Here is a 21,594-nt window from a genome sequence, read left to right on the forward strand (position 1 = left end):
TCGTGCTTCCCGGGTGAGGTGATGCCCCGCCCTGCTTTGGCTCACACTCCATGGGCTGCACCCACCGTCTGACAAGCCCCAGTGAGATGAACCCAGTACCTTAGTTGGAAATGCAGAAATCACCCATCTTCTGTGTTGCTCATGCTGGGAGCTGTAGACTGGAGCTGTTCGTATTCTGCCATCTTGGAACCCCACCAGGTATGTCTTTATTGCCATATGAAAATGGACAAATACAGTTTCCAAGGCTGGATGCCAGAGCAGACAGGCTTGGTGTGCCCCTTGGTGAGAGGCTTATTCTCATTTCAATAGGTATGAGTATTAAGTTTGGTCTGTGTGCCTGACCTGAGATAGGATGGTCAGTGTCCTCAAACTCAAAGGTCTTCAGGGTCTGGACAGATAACCTAAGAGAGGAGAGCAGGCTGGTTGGAAGGGCAGATGTTGTGTGAGTGGCTGTTTATGTGAACTGGAAGTGCAGGCCTCATGTAGCCCATGCAGCAGCCACCAGACTCCAGCCTGTTGGCAGCACCCAGAAACATAGCCTTCCACCACCAGGTTGGCTGACTTAACGAGGTAAGTCCTAGATCCAGATGGAGGGTCTAATGCCATCATGTCCTGTGAGAGGAGCTACAAGAAGCTCTTGTTTCCTTAGGCAGTGATCCATCCAGACTGGAAGTGGAGAATGGGGTTGTGAAAAGTCTGGGATTCCAGGACTCCATCCAGCAGTGCTGGGGAGCAAGGAGGCATTTTACAGAGAGGACCACCATGAGCAGATTCCTCTAAGAATGGGTATCGAATTTCCTCTGTATTCTGATCCCTGTTCCCTCTCTCCTCTGTCCAGGTCCTCTGTCATGCTGGGCACTGCATGCCTTCCTTCCATAAGCCCCCTGCCTTCAAGAATATAAAATACTTATCTTCTCAGCCAGGAGGTGGGGCATTAGAAACAAGACAAGAATGTAATGCCTGTTTGGCCCCCAGGCTCCCTTCAAAGGTTTACGTGGAGAGGGAAAGCCCACTGGAGCAAGTGGGGTGCTTCCCAGTCCTGTGTTTGTCAAGTCTTCCTTTGGCATTAGCCTTGAGTAGCAGCCTCTGCTCTTCTCACTGTTGCCTCCTCCAAATGTCTTCAAATACCTCAGATTATTTCTACTTGAAAACAGCAACAAATCAATTAAGGGGTGTCAGCTCACCTTCCTCTACGATGATCAAAGGCCTAGTCCTCACTTTCCAATTGGTATGTCTGGGCCTCAGGGTATCAGTCCACTGTAGTTTGAAAATCTGGGGTCTAGGGCAACCTGCAAACTAGTAATAGTGGTTTCTTTTGTGTCTAATTTTCAGTTGAAGAACCATGGTTCTTTTTACTTCATGTATGTCTATATGATTTTAGGGTGTGTGTGTGTGCGTGTGTGTGTGTGTGTGTGTGTTTAAACAAAGAGTAGGTGCATCCTTTTTAAAAAAAACAAAAAATGGTGCATCTTTTTAAAAAAAAAAAAAAAAGGAAAAAATAAAACATATCATAAAATGCAGCTATTTGTACCAAACTGTTGACTCTTTGCTTATTTTAGTTTCATTGGTGGTGGTGGTACTAAACTCTCAATGAATGAGAAGCAAATAAATGATTTTGTCACTGGAGCTACTTTGAACACCCTTCTCAGAATTAGCCCTTTCCTGGGAGGCTTACCCTGGGAAGGCTGAAGTCACTCTTGCTGGGCTTTGGCTGGTGAGCAGAGAGCAATGATTGACTTCTCCATGTCAGTGATCAAATGAGGTGGGAGTGGAGATTAAGGTGGATTAAAGGATTACATTTAGGAATACTTCCTCAAATACCAGGCATTTACAGAGTTGAATTTGAGATTGGGGTCAACAGCATGTTCCTGTGAAACCAGGTAATTATTTTAGTTAGCACCTGTTTAATTCAGTGGGAAAATGGTTTTGGTTTACTAAGCACTTGTATGTGTCAATATCTTGAAAGCAGAATTGACAGGGACTGCTTTAGGAATGACCCTAGGTGGGTTTTTTTTTTTTTTTCTTCTTCCAAGCCCTATTGATTAACTGGGTTTTCAGCAATGTTTGCTTGTCTTTACTAAAGTTAGAAAAAGGAAATGATATTCTGACATAAATGTCCCTGAAGCACAGCCATTTATTAAAACAAAACAATTTGTCCAAAGTATGGGAGATGCAAAACCCTATGATGATATGCAAACTATGGACAGTAGGCAGGCAGGTGGCAAGGAATTGGAGTGCCCAAAATACACTTTGTTAAAAGCAAAGTAAATAGATCTTGCCTAATATAGAAGGAAAGAGAAAGAAGATAACCCAATGGTATCTCCCCTCCTTTTGACCTGCTTTCCTCATCACCATCTCTACCCCACCACTTTATAGGTCATTAATCCTTGACAGTCCCTTTCCTAAGCAGGGCTTAAAGGACCCTGCATCCCTGAGGGAGGTGCGGGGGGTGCCATGGGCTTAGGAAGATGGATGCCAGAGAAGGTGGCCTTGGCTTCAGGTAAAGGAGATTCATGGAGCTGGAGGGAGGAGGGAGACAAGGAGGAGGTTTCAAAGGGATGGAACTGCAGGACCAGGACTGGATACACAGCATGGAGCGGCAAAGGCAGGCTGGGTCTGCTTCCTCTTTGGTAGTGTAGGGCTGCCAGGTTGAAAGTTCCTGAACGGGGAACCAGTCTGACCACATGTTGGAGGCTGGCTGTGGCCTCGTGGGAGTGAACTGGGTCATGCACCTGGCTTAGAGGCAAGAGACTCTGCTTCTTCCCAGGGGGATGACATTGACTCACCTGGCCTCAGGCAGCATCAGATGTTAGGTGAGCCTGGAAACAAGGACCCTCTGTGGCTGTGACAGACATCCCCAACCCACTGTCTCAAAGGCTGGCAGAGGGGCAGTGCCAGGACAAATCCAGCCCTGCTAGGAGATGGGAGGTGCTGCCGATACTCCTGGGGAGTCTGGATGTGAGGTGGGACTTCGGAGAGAAGCAGTAGCTTTGCAAAGCCCAGCACATTCATGGGGATTCAGATAAACTTGGTTTGAGGCACAGAATCCACTGTGGTAAACAAGATGGTCAAGACTGAAGGAGACTGGGAAGTGGAGGGGGCAAGTGGAGCCCACTGTTGGGATTACTTCTGAGGGTAGGGTTGCCAGATAACAGGTAGGGCACCCAACGAAGTTTGAACTAGAGATAAACAATAAGTTTTAGTATGCATATATCTCCCAAACATTGCATTGCTATTTTTCTTTGCTACATCTGGCAAACCCTAGCTGAAGGAAAATTACAGGTGACTTTTATTTTTTCCTTTGACTCTTTTCCATATTTGCTAAATTATCTCACGAACAGGTATTATTTTGATATTGAGGGGGATAATCCTAATCCTACACTCTGTAATTCCCAAATAAATGGCTATTTCCTTGTTGGATCAGGTTCAGGATATGGAAAGTCTGGGAACAAGGAGGAGCCCTGGAGCAGCATGAAGTCCCCAGCACCCATAGGTAGGTCTGAGGGCCCCCGACTGCACAGCAGATTCCAGCCTTACCATTGTGTACCAATTCCTGTCACATCCAAGATCCTGAAAACTCTATATTCCCTCCCCCTCCTTCCTCAGTAAATCCATTAACAGCCTCTGCACCTTGAGTCTCTAGGCCTTATAGATCTTTCTTGTCCATCAAGCCTTTCCTAGGAGAAAAGGGGCCTCAGCGCTTTTGTCTGCTGATCTTAGAGATTAAGCACTCACACATCTTTCTGTTCAGATTCTAATCTCTTGGAACATCCTTACCAAGAGGTTATATGTGAAATTGTATGAATACCACAATTTGTCATATATTCCAGTGTTCAACCTTTGCTTGTTTTTTAGCCTATTTGAATGTTTAATGAAATTGTTTAAAAAATACATATATATATATACATATTCAAAGCATCTTAAAATATTTAAAATCTAGACTATTATCAGAGCACTCATCTGAATCTCACTCCTTAGCACTAATTATAAACAGTGCAGTCTAGCTGTTGTCTTTAATGGTTTTATAAGTGTTAGGCTTGTCTTTCTAATTAGACTATAAACTTGTCTTTGGCTTCTCTAATATCTCTCAGAGCACCTGCTATACAGTGGAGCACGCGCAGTAAAAGTTTAATGAGGTGTCTGACTCCACTTGGCTTGGAGCTTCTGTTTGCTCCTCCTCTTCTCCCTGCCTAAGTCCCTCCTCTCCCAGTCCAGACCCCTCACCATTAAAGACAGGCTTAGTCTTCTTTCCCATCACTTGAATGTCTATATCCCCTGATGGACAAGTTATATTCTTTCAAGTTATTTGGCACGTCATTCAGAATCACACATCATTCAGAGTCACACATCTTTAGTTATTAAGTAGGTCCAGAATAAACCTCCACTTATCTCAAAACGGGTACGGGGGGCTGGAGTAGTGAGCTCTTGCTGTCTGTGAAGGTATCTGTATTAGGTGTATTCACCAATGTCGTTGTCAATATAAACTTCCACACAATGTTGCCATATGATGTCATTTAAAGGAATAAAATATATTTCCCCCTAAATACAGAAGCAATGCAAACTTTTAAAATATGGAAAAGCAGGCTGGGCATGGTGGCTCACACCTGTAATCCCAACCCTTTGGGAGGCCGAGGCATGCAGACTCTTGAACCCAGGAGTTAGAGACCAGCCTGAACAACACGGCAAAACCTCGTCTGCACAAAAAATACAAACATTAGTCATATGTGGTGGTGCATGCCTATAGTCCCAGCTACTAGGGAGGCTGAGATGGGAGGATAGCTTGAGCCTGGGAGTTCAAGGCTGCAGTGAGCCATGACTGTATCACTGCACTCCAGCCAGGTGACAGAGCGAGACCCTGTCTCAAAAAAAAAAAAAAAAAAAAAAGGAAAAAAGGAAAAAAGCACAGAAACAAAAAACAAAAACCAGACTTTAATTCTTTTATACTGTAATCATTTCATATGTATCTTTCCATTATTTTTCTATATATATGGGTATACATATTTGTATGTATCTACATAAATGTATATATGCACACATATATCACAAAAGAAAGGCATATATCATTTTGTCTCACTTTCCTCACTAAGCAACATATAGTAAATCTTTTTCTGTGACCAGTCCCTTATTAATAAACACTTTGGTTGTTTCCAGTTTTTCTGTTGTAAATCATGCTGCAGTAAAGTCCTTGTTTATTCATCTTGTGCTTACTTGCTGTATTTCTTTAGGGAAAGAGTCCTTAGACAGGAAACAGTTGGTAATGCATATTGGAAGCCTTTAAATACTTAGCTAACCCATCCTCCTGCAAGGTTTCACTATTTACACTCTGCCCTTGGGAATCTCAATGAGAAAAAGATGGAGAGTTTGGGATACCTCCCTTCTCCTACTTCCAGTCACTTACTGCAGGGGCAACAACAGCTTGTTCTGTGAGTTCCAAAATATTTCTGCATTTCTAGCCACCAAGTCCCAGTTTAGTCTTCCTTTTAGGTGCATTCATGCCTTCATCCAACAAACATTTTTTGAGTACTTACTATGTGTCAGGCACTGTTCTCAGTGGTGGGGACATAGCAGTGAACAAAACTGAGGATTATGAGCAACTTTTTCCTACCTATCCCACAGAAATTATCTACATCATTATTCCTTTATGGAATTGTCCCTTATCACAGACTGGATGTCCAGTATGCTGTAGGACACAGCGATACAAGGTGGGTCTCTGCCCTCAAGGCTATTTTTATCTCTTTGGAAGAGACAAGACCAAATTATGTCTCTGTCTCTCTCTCTCTCTCCCCCACCCCCTCTCTCTCTCTCTCTCACACACACACACACCCGCCCCCAGAACAAAACAACAGAACTCATCTTTAGGTGAGGATGTATTAATAGCAAGTGTTAAGTCATTGGATAAGGTGATATAAACACAGTAGGAGTTCAGGAGAGGGGCTGTGTTTGTTGATAACTTTCCAGCTTCATCCAGAGACCCTTCAACAAGAGCTAGCCCAGCACCTTCATTTGCTGGGTGTGAGAGCTGAGGCCCCTCTATGGGAAGGGAAAGCACAAGATGTGCAGCTTTGCATGTACCAGAGTGTATTAGTCTGTCTTCACACTGTTGATAAAGACATACCCAAGACTGGGTAATTTATAAAGAAAGAGGTTTAATGGACTCACAGTTCCATGTGGCTGGGGAGGCCTCACACTCATGGCAGAAGGTGAAAGGCACGTCTTACATGGTGGCAGGCAAGAGAGAGAATTTGTGCAGGGAAACTCCCTTTTACGTAACCATTAGATCTTGTGAGACTTATTCACTATCACGAGAACAGCACAGGAAAGACCTGACCCATGATTTGATTACCTCCCACCAGGCCCTTCCCACAACACATGGGAATTGTGGGAGCTACAATTCAAGATGAGATTTGGGTGGAAGCACAGCCAAACCATATCATAGGGGCACACCTTTGAGGCAGGGATTTCCTAGAGAACAAACTCAACAGGGAGAATCAAGACAAGATAGGAAGCAGGGCAGGGAAAATATCTCTGAAATCTAAGAGAAGAGTAGCAATGTGGCTGCTACTTACCACTAGGGGCTGAGTCCTTGACTGCAACTTCCTCCAGGCTGTGCTGCAACTCTGGTGTGCCAGAGCAGTTTTTCCCCTGGGGCCTGCCGGGTAAAGTCTCTGCAATTGCCTAAGGTCAGGCCTGAAAGGTCACATATAGGACTCTGCCTATATTAAATGCAAGCAGGAAAAAAAAATGACAGCAACAACAGCTGGAGCAAAGCTGGTCTGGGTGTTTCCAGATCACCTAGACCTGCGGCGTTCAGCCCCACTTGTGTGTGAAAGGAAAAATACAGTTACTATGTATTTGATAAATTAAAACAAATCTTTGTTAAGTTTCTATTTTTATTCCATATACACACAATATATTTTTATAAAACCAAATACTTCTAGTTTTATTTAAAAAAAACAGCAGTCCATTGTTCACCACCTCTAATTTCTCTCTTTCCAGAAGCAACTATTTTATCCTCTCTGCTGATTATTTTGGTATTTACATTTATGCCTATAAATAATATCTCTGAGTTTTACTTTTTGATTTTTCCTGTTTTAACCATCATTTATGTACGTTCTATTGTGGATGACAGCACTTAGCTCTCTTTCCTCCCTGCTGTGCCCACAACATACAGGCTGTCTTCCCAACCCCCTCCTTCTCACTCTAATAACAGTGTAATTTGGGTCAGATCAATACAGTTACCCCTTGATATCTGCAGGGAATTGGTTTCAGCATCCCTGAGGATTCCAAACTCTGGAGATGCTTAACCCCTGATAGAAAATGGTGTAGTATTTGCATATAACCTATGCATATCCTTCCATGCAGTTTACATAATCTCTAGACTACTTGTAATATCTAATACAAGGTAAATGCTATGTAAATAGTTGTTAAACTGTATTGGTTTTTATCTGTATTTTTTATTGCTGTATTATTATTTTTTATTCTTTCTATTGTCAGATATTTTGGATCTGCAGTTGGCTGAATCCGTGGATGCAGGGGATAGACTCTGTCCTTCACGTTATTATGGTGAGGCAAAAGCTGTCTATACCTGAACCATGAACTAGACTGTGGTTACCTTTACTTTCCTGTACTTTTTGTTTTCACAAGAATAATTACCTTGTTTTCTCATTTGTGTAATTGTCCAGGTTCCACGAATGCAACCCCAAATTATTGGCCAGTGATCTATCTTCTCTCAGGAGGACTGTCAGTTTTTCTAGTGATTTAATCTTCCTCAGAGAGAAACCTCTCCGAGGGCCTTCTGGCCTGCTCCAGCATGGCTCAGCTCTCTCTACCACCAGCGCCCATCATTTCTTCTGGCATCTCCCTTCCCCAACATTTCGGGCTTCCCCCTCCGTGCCCATCTTTTGAGGTGGCTCTCTGGTTTCCTGCATCTGAGATTTGTCTTCCTCTAGGTTTGCTCATTCATTTTGGTGGAGCACATATCCTACTAGCCTCCAGAAAATAGTGTATGAAAAATAAATTTTTCAGACTTCGATTCTGAGAATGTCTTGATTGGTTTAGCTGGACAGAAACTTCTAGCTTGTAGACAGTTTTCCTCCAGTATTTTGAGGATCTTGCTCCATTGCCTTCTGTGTGTGTGTGTGTGTGTGTGTGTGTGTATGTGACAGGATCTCACTCTGTCTCCCAGGCTGGAGTGCAGGGGCAGGATCTTGGCTCACTCCAGCCTCAACCTCCCTGGGCTCAGGTAAACCTCCCACTCAGCCTCCCAAGTAGCTGGGACTACAGGCAAGCACCATCCATGTCTCACTAATTTTTGTATGTTTTGTAGAGATGGGCTTTCGCCATGTTGCCCAGGCTGGTCTCAAACTCCTAGGCTCAAGCAATCCACTCACTTCAGCCTCTCAAAGTGCTGGGATTATAGGTGTGTGCCACCGTGCCAGCTTCCATTGCCTTCTTGCTTCTGCTGTTGCTGTTGAGTGACCTTCTGCCATCCTGATTCTCAATTATTTTATACCTGATTTTCTTCTCCTTGGAAATGGCAGGATCCACTTGAATCCAGTGTTTTGAAATGTCCAGTCATCTACCTCTGTGTGGGTCCGTTTTGACACTCATGGCCTTTCCAGTCCAGAAAATGTACCAGGTCTGGGAAATGTTATGGAATTATGTCTTTGATTTCCGCTCCTCTATTTTTTCCTTCCTCTCACTTTCTGGACTTTCTATACTTGATTATCAGAACTCCTGGACTTGTTTAATTGTCTTCTCTTTTCTGTCCAATTTTGTACCCTTTTAACTTTTTGCTTTGCTTTCTGGGAGATATTCTCAATTTTAACTTCCAAGTTACTGTTAAGTTTTTCAGATTTACTCTTGTCTTCTAAATTTCCAGTAACTCTCTGTGTATATGTATATGTGAATGTGTATTAAATATACACACTTTAACATATTATGAATATCTATTTCCATATAAATATATAGATGTATTTATATGAATGAGGATGGGGTGGTGTTGGTTCTTGTTCTAAGTAGCAGAGCCTCTAAGCAACTTTATTTTCTAGTTATTTTGGTCTCTATTGTTCACATTAGAGGATTTCTTTAGATGTCTGGTAATTCTTAGCTTGTCCATTTATCCATCTATAACAAAAACCTGTATAGCTCCCACTGTGTGCCAAATGCTGTTTTAAGCAATTCACAAGTACCATTTCATTTCATCCTTATACCAATGTCCCTATGCGATAGGGACATTGTTATCTCCATTTTAAGAAGTAGGGATGTTGTTTGTGTTTAAGTCCAGTGGACAAATAATCTTATTGGAAGCTCTAGGCTGTACATAAACTTGTCAACTGCAAACTTCATCTTAGTGTGTTTGAATCTTTTCCTTGTGGAACTTCCGAATCAGTCTCTTTAGGTCTATTCTCTGGGGCAGGTCAGATGATCAAAGAGGACTCTACTGAGTTCCTGCTTAAAGGGTGAAGGTCTGGCCAACAGATTTGGGGGAGTGGGGACATGGCTTCTGGGGGCTCCACCATCCTTGTTCTCTACAGTGCCTGCCTCTCCTAGACTAGAGACCCTTGGCATTACTGTCTCCCGTCTTTGTCCAGAATGGGGGAGAACCTGGCTGCCTGGACTTGGGGAAGAAATGTGGAGATGTGACTGCTTCATAAACAGACCATAAACCAATTCTCCTAATTTTAGCAACTGTCACTCTCATCTCCACTTCCAGAAGTGCCTGGTGCCGCCTACTCTCAAGCCTTATGGGGGTTCTGGCTCATAAAGTGAGTTGGTTTCTCACATTCTGCACTGTTGGCTTAGGATTCCATTTTCTTAGGTCTGCTAAGTAAATTACCCCTTATCTGGCTGCTCTTCCGGTTTCAAGTGTTGTTGCTGTTTTCTACTCTCCCATTTCTCCATTGATGTGGGTCTGTGCCTTTAAAAATCCCTTTACTGGCATTCTCATGGGGTTTCAGGGGGGAATGAAAACAAATGTTTGCATCTTTACACAAGAATCCCTGCTGTTCAGATTCTCCCTCCCTTCTCCCATCTACTTATTCTTCTACCTAGAAATCACAATAGAACAGAGAACAGAAATGCATAGCCTTAGTCATAAGCTACAAAGCCTTACATTTGGTGAGCAATACCAGAAAAGGGGCAAAGAGGGACAATGACATAATTATATGGTATGTATTAGAAAAGTATGGCAAACACCAACATACAATCTTAATCTTGGTATTTTATAATAAACATTTTAGAAAACAAGGCTGAACGGTCTTGGTTTATAAGATTACACTGAAAATACAGCACTTCTCCCTTGGGGATTACACTCCACCAAGGACTTTATTTCATAATATCCAGAAAAAGATGAGATTTTAATTTGGATCCAAAGGGGGGGGGGGGGCCATGAATTTTTAAAAAGGTAGAGGGAGGAGTACTGCATTAAAGGATGGGCTTAAGCAAACACAGATGGCCTCAGAGGCACACTGGGCCTTGTCTCCCAAGGCTGGAAAGCCTTTTAGCACAGGTCACTGGACTCTAAATTCTGAAGAACTCAGTGCAGGCCCTTGGCTAGGTGTCTTGTAGGTATGCTTGTCTTTCTTTGTAAGCCTTCTGTAAATTAGATTTGTCTATTCTTTTCTTTTTTATAATGTGGATTAAAATCAGACCCTTTAGAACAATGTGCAGCAGAATCGCCAGTGGAACTTACAAAAATAAAGACTCTAAGACCTCATATCAGTACTACTAAATCAGACTTTAAATGGGTTTGAGAGCCACTGCTAGAGAGTAGCTCTGTGGATGGGATTCAGAGGATATATGACCCTCTGGAAATCCTAGGCAACATTGAATCCAACTTCTTCTTCTTCTTTTTTTTAAGGAAAGAACCACAACTTTTATCATATTCTCATAAGAGAACTTTATAGCACTTACCACTACCCTACATCATATATTACATTACATTATATAATTGTTTGCTTTCAGTTTTACCTACCATAATAAAGTTAGAAAGTTTGTCTATTCATGGAATCAACCCAAATGCCCATCAATGAGAGATTGGATAAAGAAAATGTGGTACATATACACCATGGAATACTATGCAGCCTTAAAAAGGAACAAGATCATGTCCTTTGCAGGGATGTGGATGGATCTGGAAGCCATTATCCTCAGCAAACTAACACAGGAACAGAAAACCAAACACCACATGTTCTCACTTATAAGTGGGAGCCGAACAATGAGAACACATGGACACAGGGAGAGGAACAACACACACTGGGGCCTGTCAGGGGGTGGGGTAGGGGGAGGGAGAGCATTAGGAAAAAGAGCTAATGCATGCTAAGCTTAATATCTAGGTGATGGGTTGACAGGTGCGGCAAACCACCATGGCACATGTTTACCTATATAACCTGCACATCCTGCACATGTACCCCAGAACTTAATAAAAATTAAAAAAAGAAAGTTTTTCTATTGTTAGTGTCCCAAGAACAGAAATAATCTCTTTTCCAGCATTAAATAATATTGGTCGAATGGATGAATGAATGAAAAGAATTCATAAGCTCCCTTCTCCCTGAAAGGCTAAAGCACTATCGATAACAAACTGCAATGGAAACTCCAGATGGAAATGCAGTCTTTATTCAGATTCCATAAGCACAGTGCTGAACTGGACATGGGGGGATGAAAGGGTGGTGGTGGATATGGAGGTCAGTGACATTGTTCCTGGCCCCAGATCATTTGCATACTCTCCTTCCACTCTCGTTCAGGATGCTTCATCAGTGGGGATTGTTTTTAACAAAGAAGAGTTCTGACTGCTGTTATAGGACATCTCCCGGGCTTTATTTTTAGCTCTTCTGGTCTTATCAAACAACAGAAGGGATCTCTATCACTTAAGAAACAAACAAACAGCTCTTCCCTAACCCCTAACTCCATGGCTGCTAAGCGGGGACTCATCACTGTAAAGCTTTGTCTAGTAAGAAAGCTTCACTGACTTTGTCCCATGACATAGACAGAGCTGTTTCCTGCTTCAGCCCCAGCACATTTTTTTCCCTACCTCCAAATTTGCAGGAATGATGTCTGGCAAACGCTGTGAAGGGGATGTAAGAAATAGTGGGGAGGGGTCAAGATAATTCAGAGGAGAAGTATACTTTGATTAACAACTTATTTGATGGTTATCTGATCATCCACTATCATTCTAAGAGGCTGAAGCTCCTGTTGGAGACACTTGAGAATGTCTCAGAAGAGCCAAGATGACATAAACTGGCACACTTCCTCTTTTTCCTTAGCTTCCTCTTGATGATATCACAGCTAACACCTTCACTTACTGCCCTTAATCAGCTCTCAATGACACCCATACCTTCATGGGTACCCAGCTGTGGTGGCCTGGATGGGAAGGCCATACAACTTGGGATGGAGTTGCTCATGGCAGAACTGAGGCAGAGCATAAGGAATTGCAGTGGGTGGGTGGGTTCAGGGGAGGCAGGTGGCAAAGAGAGTGCAAAGGTTTTCTAAGACAAGTCAAGCCAGCATGTGTCACGCCAAAGCATGTTGATAGTGACTGGTTAGTAGTCATAAGGAGGTGGTGGAGGTGAGGAAGGAATAGCTTCTACCAGCTGCTGCTAATGAGAGACCTGAGGCTCCTATACATACATGTAAGGATTGCTCCTCTGTTATTCCCTCCCCTCCTCTACTCTATCCTTTTGTGACATTTTCTGCTTCAGTGTTATGACTGGCAGAATTTTCGAAGGCCCTCGAGATTTCTGCCGCATCCCTGACCCCCTTGTATGTGCATGGCAAAGATGAAGAGATGTCGTAAATGCAATGAAGATCTCTGATCAGTTGACTGTCAATTATTTAAAGGGGAGATCATCCTGGGTGGGCCTGACCCAATCAGGTGAGCTCTTCAACAGATGGTCTGGAAGTCAGAGGTGGAGAAGTCACAGATTTGGAGCAGCAGAGATGCTCTTCTGTTGGACTTGAAGAAGCAACTGCCAGACCTGTAACCATAAGGAACTGAATTCTGCCAAGAACCACTGAGCTTGGAAGAGGACCCAAGCCTTGGACGAGATTGAAGCTCTGGCTGCAGCTTGCTGTCAACCTGGCAAGACCTTGCAGAGAGGAACCAAGCTAAAACATATCTAGACTCCTGACCCAGGGAAGCTGTGAGATGACACATCCGTGTTGTGTTAAGCTGCCACATTTGTGGTCATTGGTTACATAGCAATGGAAATCCAATATATCCTAAATGTTTATTTTCATGTAATATAACTGGCATTATAATGATGAGCATGGGCATAGTGGGAAGGAGAGAAGCAATATATTGGACTTAAACTGAACTGCTGGTGCTTGATTCTAGATCTGCTTACCAGCCAAGAAAACATGGGTGAGTTACATAACCTGTCTGTGCTTCAGTTTTCCCAGCAGGGATGATGACAATAACAGCAGCTTGAAGGTCACCGTGAGGAATGAATGGTTCAATATCTACAAGGCACTTAGGATATTGCCTGGCACATAGTAAGTGCTGCGTGAATGTCAATCTTGCAGTTAGTTTTGGATCAGAGATGTGACAGGAACCTCAGGGGACACTGATGGTTGCAGGGGAACAACCCCATATACAGCAGTCCGCAGTCTTTTTGCCACTAGGGACCAGTTTCGTGGAGGACAATTTTTCCATGGACCCAGGGTACGGGGGTATGGTTTTCGGGATGAAACTGTTTCACTTCGGATCATCGCCATAAGGAGTGTGCAACCCAGATCCCTCACATGCACAGTTCACAATAGGGTTTGCGCCTATGAGAATCTAATGCTGCCGTTGATCTGCCAGGAGGTGGAGCTCAGGTGGTAATGCTGCCTTGCCCACTGCTCACCTCCTGCTGTGCCAGCTGGTTCCTAACAGGACATGGACGGGTCCTGGTCCATGGCCTGGGGGTTGGGGACCCCTGCCATATAAGATATACTGTGTTAATACCTTTTATTCTGGGCTCCTGAGCTTGCTACTACCGTCTTTTCATTGTAATCTTAACTGTCAGGTCAAGCATTACCTTTAAAAAGTCCTTTTGAAGAACATACCTGTTGCCAAGGGCTTGGCTACCAACCCAAGTGGGAACTTCTGTTTTAAAATCAAAATGCAATGGAACACTTGGGAGATCCAATTAGACAATCAAGTCTCAAAATAAATGCAAACACGATGAATTTCTAATGTTCAAAGGTAGAATCAGTGTCTAGGCCCTTAGCAGTTTTATTGTACTCCAGCCATGGAACTGATGGATTTCTGACTCATTAATACCAACACCACAGGCTGGCTGGGCAACTGCAGGTTGTCCCAAATGAGGGAATTTTGCTGTCTGGTAACAAACTCATTAGAGAGAAAGAATTTTGTCATTTTTGTAAGAAAAAGAGAAACTAAAGCATTTGGCTTAGAGAAATTTTAAAAGTTGGGGGAAACTTCTGTTCTGATCCCATCTCTGTCCCTCATTAGTGGCCCAGTGACATCCTTTCTGAAGTTAGCTTCCTCATCTGTAAAACAAAAGGATCCCCTTCTAGAGAGAGGGCATCACCACTCCCTCTGAAATCCACCAAAGAGCAAAAGCCAAAATAAAGTAAAAACTATTCCACCTTGATATTACTAGAGAATAGCCACAATCTCACACCACATATTTAAAAGATATTCATTCACACATACACATTTCATCCATTCAACAAATATTTACTGAATGCTGCTGAGGTGCCAGCACCGTTCTAGATGCCAGGAGCTCTGGCTGCCAGATATGAAGAAATCTGATCCAAAAGAAAGGAGAGGACCAGGGTCTGACATCTTTTTCCTCTAATTCAAGGCAGGTACAGATTTAGAAATGTAAATGAAAGTGTACACAGAGGCTGTGTTGTAAAGAATGTAACCTTGCCCAAGAGAGGTCTCCTCTGTGCCCTCGGCTTCTGGGAGGTAATCTCTAAACCTCTTGGAATGTCATGCCTGATAGGAATGTTTTTGTTTCTCTGAGTGCCTTGGGTCACTCCAAATAGTCTAACAATGTGATTTAGGGTGGGGGCTTTGGGTCGTGTGGTATCAGCTCCAGTTCTGGAGGGGCTGGAGACTGAGATCCGTGACATGGGTATTCCACTGGGCCTAGTGACACAGCCCTAATAAAAGCTCTGAACACTGAGGCTTGGGTGAGCTTCCCTGGTGGGAAATAGTTTGTGCATATTATCAAACATCATTACTGGGAAAGTCGCACTCCACCCAATTCCACCGGAAGGAGACAACTGGAAGCTCTATGCTTAGAACTTTCCTGGACTCTGCTGCATGGGCCTCTTCCCTTGGCTGATTTTAATCTGTACCCTTTTACCATAATAAATCATAATTGTGAGTATACAGAGTTCACTGAGTTCTGTGAGTCTTTCTAGTGAATTATCAAATGCAAGGGTGGTCTTGGGAACCCTCCAACTTGCCATTGTTGTCAGAAGTGAGGGTAGTCTTTGGACAACTGTTTCCTAATGTTACAGGGTCTCTTTCCATGAATATGGAATAAGAAATGGTATATTAGTCTGTTCTTATACTGCTATAAAGAACTACCTGAGGCCGGACACGGTGGCTCACACCTGTAATCCCAGCACTTTGGGAAGCCGAGGTGGGCGGATCACAAGGCAGGAGATTGAGACCATCCTGGCTAACACAGTGAAACCCTGTCTCTACTAAAAATACAAAAAAAAAAAAAAAAAAAATCAGCCAGGCCTGGTGGCAGGTGCCTGTAGTCCCAGCTACTTGGGAGGCTGAGGCAGGAGAATGGCGTGAACCCAGGAGGCAGAGCTTGCAGTGAGCCGAGATCGGGCTACTGCCGCCCGTGAGGCTCCTTCTCAAAAAAAAAAAAAAAAAAAAAAAAAAAGAACTACCTGAGACGGGGTAATTTATAAAGAAAACAGGCTTGGCGGGCGCAGTGGCTCAGGCCTGTAATCCCAGCACTTTGGAAGGCTGAGGCAGGTGGATCACCTGAGGTCAGGAGTTTGAGACCAGCCTGGCTAACATGGTAAAACTACGTTTCTACTAAAAATACAAAAACTTAGCCAGGCGTGGTGGCGCATGCCTGTAATCCCAGCTACTCAGGAGGCTGAGGCAGGAGAATCGCTTGAACCTGGGAAGCGGAGGTTGCAGTGAGCTGAGATTGCGTCATTGCACTCCAGCTCGGGCAACAAGAGCAAAACTCTGTGTAAAAAAAAAAAGAAAACAGGCTCAATTGACTTACGGTTCTGCAGACTGTACAAGTAGCATGGCAGGGGAGGCCTCAGGAAACTCTCAACCATGGTGGAAGGTGAAAGGAAGCAGGCACATCTTCACATGGTGGAGCAAGAGAGAGAGTGTGAAGGGGAAGGTGCCATACACTTTTAAACAACCAGGTCTTGTGAGAACTCACTCACTGTCACGAGAACAGCAAGGGGAAAATCTGCCCCCGTATCCAGTCACCTCCCACCAGGCCCCTCCTCTGAAACTGGGGATTACAATTCGACATGAGGTTTGGGTGGGAACACAGAGCCAAGCCATATCAAATGGTGAGCAAGACGCAAAAGAAAAAGATGTGTTGCTTGGGGCCAGGAAGGTAGGGTTGAAGGAGATCTCCCAAAGCTGTCTTCATCGGCCTCACTCAATTTCATAACTGGAAAACCTTTCCAGATGACTTACTAGTACCAAAGTGGAGGGACAGCCAAAACCAGAAGAGAACTCCCCTTCTGTGGAATAAGAGGCGTGCAAAGAGGGATGATCAGAGACAACGCATTTAGGATCCTTTCTACTGCTGCCTCCTTCCCATCTCTCCACGCGGGCAGATATCACTGTCAGAGGCTGCTATCAATGATCTGCCTTCTAACTCAAATTCCAAGTACATTTTAAACACCACTCAGGAAAAAAAGGTAAACAGTTCAGGATAATTTTCAAACAAAATTATTGGGCAAATAAGCTGGAATAGAATGTTTCATTGGAGACAAGTAATATGCCTCACTATCCACCCTCACCCCAAAAAGATTTCTATGCATTGAGAAAAGAGAAAGAGAAAAAGAGAAAACATGCAAACAGATAGGTATGGCTGCATTCTGATTGCATTTTATTTATGAACACTGAAATTTGAAAGGCCATCTAATTTTCTTTTTTTAAGGTTTTTAAAATTTTTAAATTTTTGTGGGTACATAAAAGGAGTACAAATGCCATGTAATATTCACATCATGAAATAATATTTATCTTTTGATTTTTTTCACAACCATTTAAAAATGTAAGAATCATTGTTAACTCACAAGCTGTATTAGTCCATCTGTGCGTTCCTGTAAAGAAGTACCTGAGTTTGGGTAATTTTTAAAGAAAGGAGGTTTAATTGGCTCACAGTTCTGCAGGATTTATAGGAAGCATGGCTCCAGGATCTGCTCCTGGTGAGGGCCTGAAGAATCTTTCGATCATGGTGGAAGATGAGGGCAAGAGCAAGACAGAGAGGGGAGACGCCACACTCTTTTAAACCACCGGATCTTATGTGAACTCAGAGCAAGAAAAGAGATAAAGATAAGAAGAAATAAATATCAAGTATAAATTAGAGAACATTCTAAAAGAAGAATCTCTCTAGGAAACAGGAGACTTTTTTTGGTTAAGCTTCTCTGTAGATTAAGACTGTAAAATTTTACAAAACATACTTGAAAAGAGATAACACCACAGGCTGATAGTAATAAAATCTAACAGCCAGCACAGTGACTTATGCCTGTAATCCCAACACTTTGGGAGGCTGAGGCAGGTGGATCACTTGAGGCCAGGAGGTCAAGACCAGCCTGGCCAACATGGTGAAACTCTGTCTCTACTAAAAATACAAAAATAGCCAAGTGTGGTGGTGGGCGCCTGTAATCCCAGCTCCTCCAGAGGCCGAGGCACGAGAATCACTTGAAGCCGGGAGGCAGAGGTTGCAGTGAGCCGAGATGGCACCACTGCATTCCAGCCTGGGCGACAGAGCAACAGTCTTGTCTCAAAAAAATAAAATTCAACTTAAAAATACAAAAAACTAACATCTACTGAGTATTTATTATGTTTCAGATACTGTTCTTAGTGGTTCACATGTATTAGCCATTTGAAACCGGCAACATTGTTGCTATCCCTCTATTACATATGGAGACATTAAATAATTTTCCTGGCCAGGGATGCAGTGGCTCACACCTGTAATCCCAGCACTTTGGGCCTCCCAAAGTGTGGTGGATCACCTGAGGACAGTAGTTAAAGACAGCCTAGTCAACATGGCAAAACCCCATCTCTACTAAACACACAAAAATTAGCTGGGCGTGGTGGCATGCGCCTGTAATCCCGACTACTCAGGAGGCTGAGGCAGGAGAATCACTTGAACCTGGAAGGCAGAGGTTGGAGTGAGCCAAGATTGCGCGACTGCACTCCGGCCTGGGTAACAGAGGGAGACTCCCTCTCCAAAAAAAAAAAAAAAAAAAAAAAAAAAAGAACCTTTCCTAAAAGTCACTGGTTAGTGGTGGAACTGAGCTGCAACCCCATATGGTTTGATGGTTTGGCTCTTAACCTCTCTATCCTATCCTACCTGAAACATTAAATTTTTATCAAACAGATCATAACAAAAACCTACATGAATTCCAAGAAGAATCTCTACTGCTACATTGTCTGACTGTAATGAAATAGTATAAGTAGTAATTATTGAAGAATAACTTTTCACTACTCTATCCCAATAACTTAAAAATCTGAACAAAATAGACAATTTTCTAAGAAAATATGTTATTCAAAATAAGTTTTAAAGAAGAAGGCAAATTCAAGTTAGTAACAACAAGGCAAAAAATAGGATAAATTGAGACGGAAAATTGTCAGCCTGGCATGGTGGCTCACACCTGTAATCTCAGCACTTTGGCAGGCCAGCACGGGAGAATCACTTGAGCCCAGGAATTCAAGGCTGCAATTAGCCATGATTGTGCCACTACACTGCAGCCCGGGCAACAGAGTGATGAGACTTTGTCTTTTGAAAAAACAGAAAGAAGAAGGGAAACTGTTAAAATTCCATGCCTAGAGAGTTTTGTGGATGAATACTTCAAGGAACAAATTAATTTTGATGCTATTCAACTATTACAGAGCATTACAAAATAAGGAAGACTTTCTGCTCTCCTAATAGCCTGTTAAGCCAGAATTACAGTGATGACAGTGATGCTAAAAGCTGACGAATGTGGCAGATGTACATACTCACCTGTGCGTGCACACAGCCCATGTGTCAGATGAGATGCTCTGAGCTGTGTGTAACAGGATCCTTGAGTAAGAGTCACTTTTAAATATCAGGCCATTTATGATCAAACCAGATACCACTAGAAGCCTAGGAGTAGTCGTATTCATTGTTAGGTCAAGCATTTAATGAGGCCCTCTGGGACCACAGCTCCAGGAGTTCTGCTCTTAGAGGAGATAGGAGAGCAGGAATAGATAGGTGGATGAGGAGCCAGAGCTAAGTCCAGAAATCAAGCTATGTGGCCCATGCCACACTGACTGCCCGAACCTACCATTGTCCCTTTTCATGATTCTTTTGCCATGATGTGTTGATGCCCTGTTCTGACTGATTGGGGAGTATGAATTGTATCTGTGTTTAAATAGTTTGACTATCACCCTGAATATACCAAGTAGTTCCGGAAATGTAGTATCCTAAAATTGGCATCTCAAATCAGCAGAAAAAAGATGATTTATACGGATACCTGTTTCATTGTTTAGAATAAAGTAAAGCTGGTTCCTGGCCTTACCTGTCCTAGTGATCATTACTAATAATTCAAAGATTAAAATGTTAAAAAAGAGAAAGAGAAAGAAAACCTCAGATTACTAGAAGAAAACAAGGATGATCATCTTTAAAATCTTGGAATGAGAAAGACCTTTCTAAGCATAATGTGAAAACTAGAAGTAATAAAGAAAACATTTGACACATTTGACAACTTAAAAAAAAAAGAAACTTTCTGTATGGAAAAAATGGCATCCTAAAAAAAGTTGAAAGCCAAGAAATAAAAAAATCAGAATATAAAAACACTGCAAAAATGTATTTGCAATACATTTGACAGCTAAGGAGTTAACTTCCCTTATGTACAAACCCATGCGAGCTCTTACAAATCAGGGTCCAATAATTAAGAAAATGTCCACACCATCACTAATACTTGATATATTTAAATCTTGTCCTTCTTTTATTTGTTTGTCCACTAGATAATACTCAGTGTTGGATAGGGTGTGGGAAAGTGGGCACATTCATATGTTTGCTAATATAACTTTTTAGGAGGATAATTTGTCAAATTCATTAAAATGTAAAATATTTATACCTATTGGCAGATTCATTCCTGGAAGCATCATGTGTAGCTTCACAAGATTGGAAACAACTCAAATATCTATTGATGGGGATCAATGAGACAAATTAGAGTACATACATTAATCCAGCCAAATGTTGATTGTCTACTATCTGATGATACTTGCATTCTCATGGAAGGAAATGCAGAGCAAATAGCTAAACAAATAGCCACACAAGGTTTGTAAACTGCTTTGAAAGAAATCAATATATTGCATTATAGAGCAAGTATTGGCAACATATGGCCTGTGGGCCTAACCTGGTCTGTCACTTGTTTTTGTGTAGTTTATGAGGTAGTTTGGATGTTTATCCCTTCCAAATCTCATGTTGAAATGTAATCCCCAATGTTGGGGATGGGCCTGGTGGTAGGCCCCACCTCCAACATTGGGATTCTAGGGGTGGATCCCTCATGAATATCTTGGTGCTGTCCTCATGACAGTGAGTGAGTTCTTGCTCTGAGTTCACATAAGATCCGGTGGTTTAAAAGAGTGTGGCGTCTCCCCTCTCTGTCTTGCTCTTGCCCTCATCTTCCACCATGATCGAAAGATTCTTCAGGCCCTCACCAGGAGCAGATCCTGGAGCCATGCTTCCTACAAATCCTGCAGAACTGTGAGCCAATTAAACCTCCTTTCTTTAAAAATTACCCAACCTCAGGTACTTCTTTATAGGAATGCACAGATGGACTAATACAGCTTGTGAGTTAACAATGATTCTTACATTTTTAAATGGTTGTGAAAAAAATCAAAAGATGAATATTATTTCATGATGTGAATATTACATGGCATTTGTACTCCTTTTATGTACCCACAAAAATTTAAAAATTTTAAAAACCTTAAAAAAAGAAAATTAGATGGCCTTTCAAATTTCAGTGTTCATAAATAAAATGCAATCAGAATGCAGCCATACCTATCTGTTTGCATGTTGTCTGTGTCTGCTTTTCACTGTAGTGGTAGAGTTAAGTCATTTTTTTTTTTCTTGAGATGGAGTCTTGCTCTGTCACCCAGGCAGTGGCACAATCTCAGCTCACTGCAAGCCCTGCCTCCCTGGTTCACACCATTCTCCTACCTCAACCTCCCGAGTAGCTGGGACTACAGGTGCCTGCCACCACGCCCAGCTAATTTTTTGTGTTTTTAGTAGAGATGGGGTTTCACCGTGTTAGCCAGGATGGTCTCCATCTCCTGACCTTGTGATCCACCCACCTTGGCCTCCCAAAGTGCTGGGATTACAGGCGTGAGCGGCTGCACCCGGCCAAGACTGTCTTATAAAGGCTAGAATATTTACTTATCTT

At 42.7% G+C, this 21,594-nt stretch overlaps 1 protein-coding gene across 5 annotated transcripts in view; it reads left to right on the top strand.

Annotated features, from left to right (window-relative positions):
* The window catches only part of IER3IP1 (immediate early response 3 interacting protein 1), a 1,095,035-nt gene that overhangs the window by 257,960 nt on the left and 815,481 nt on the right, over positions 1–21,594 (top strand). Inside the window, exon 1 of one of the 5 annotated variants that reach the window (XM_050768194.1) lies at positions 10,378–10,381. The exons of the other annotated variants lie outside the window; for them this stretch is intronic. The gene's annotated coding sequence lies outside the window, so the exon portion shown is untranslated. Of the gene's footprint in view, positions 1–10,377; positions 10,382–21,594 lie in introns of those variants that run through there. 5 annotated transcript variants of the gene reach the window in all.

The sequence above is a fragment of the Macaca thibetana genome, chromosome 18, assembly GCF_024542745.1.
Source record: "Macaca thibetana thibetana isolate TM-01 chromosome 18, ASM2454274v1, whole genome shotgun sequence".
In the NCBI taxonomy this organism is placed as follows: domain Eukaryota; kingdom Metazoa; phylum Chordata; class Mammalia; order Primates; family Cercopithecidae; genus Macaca; species Macaca thibetana.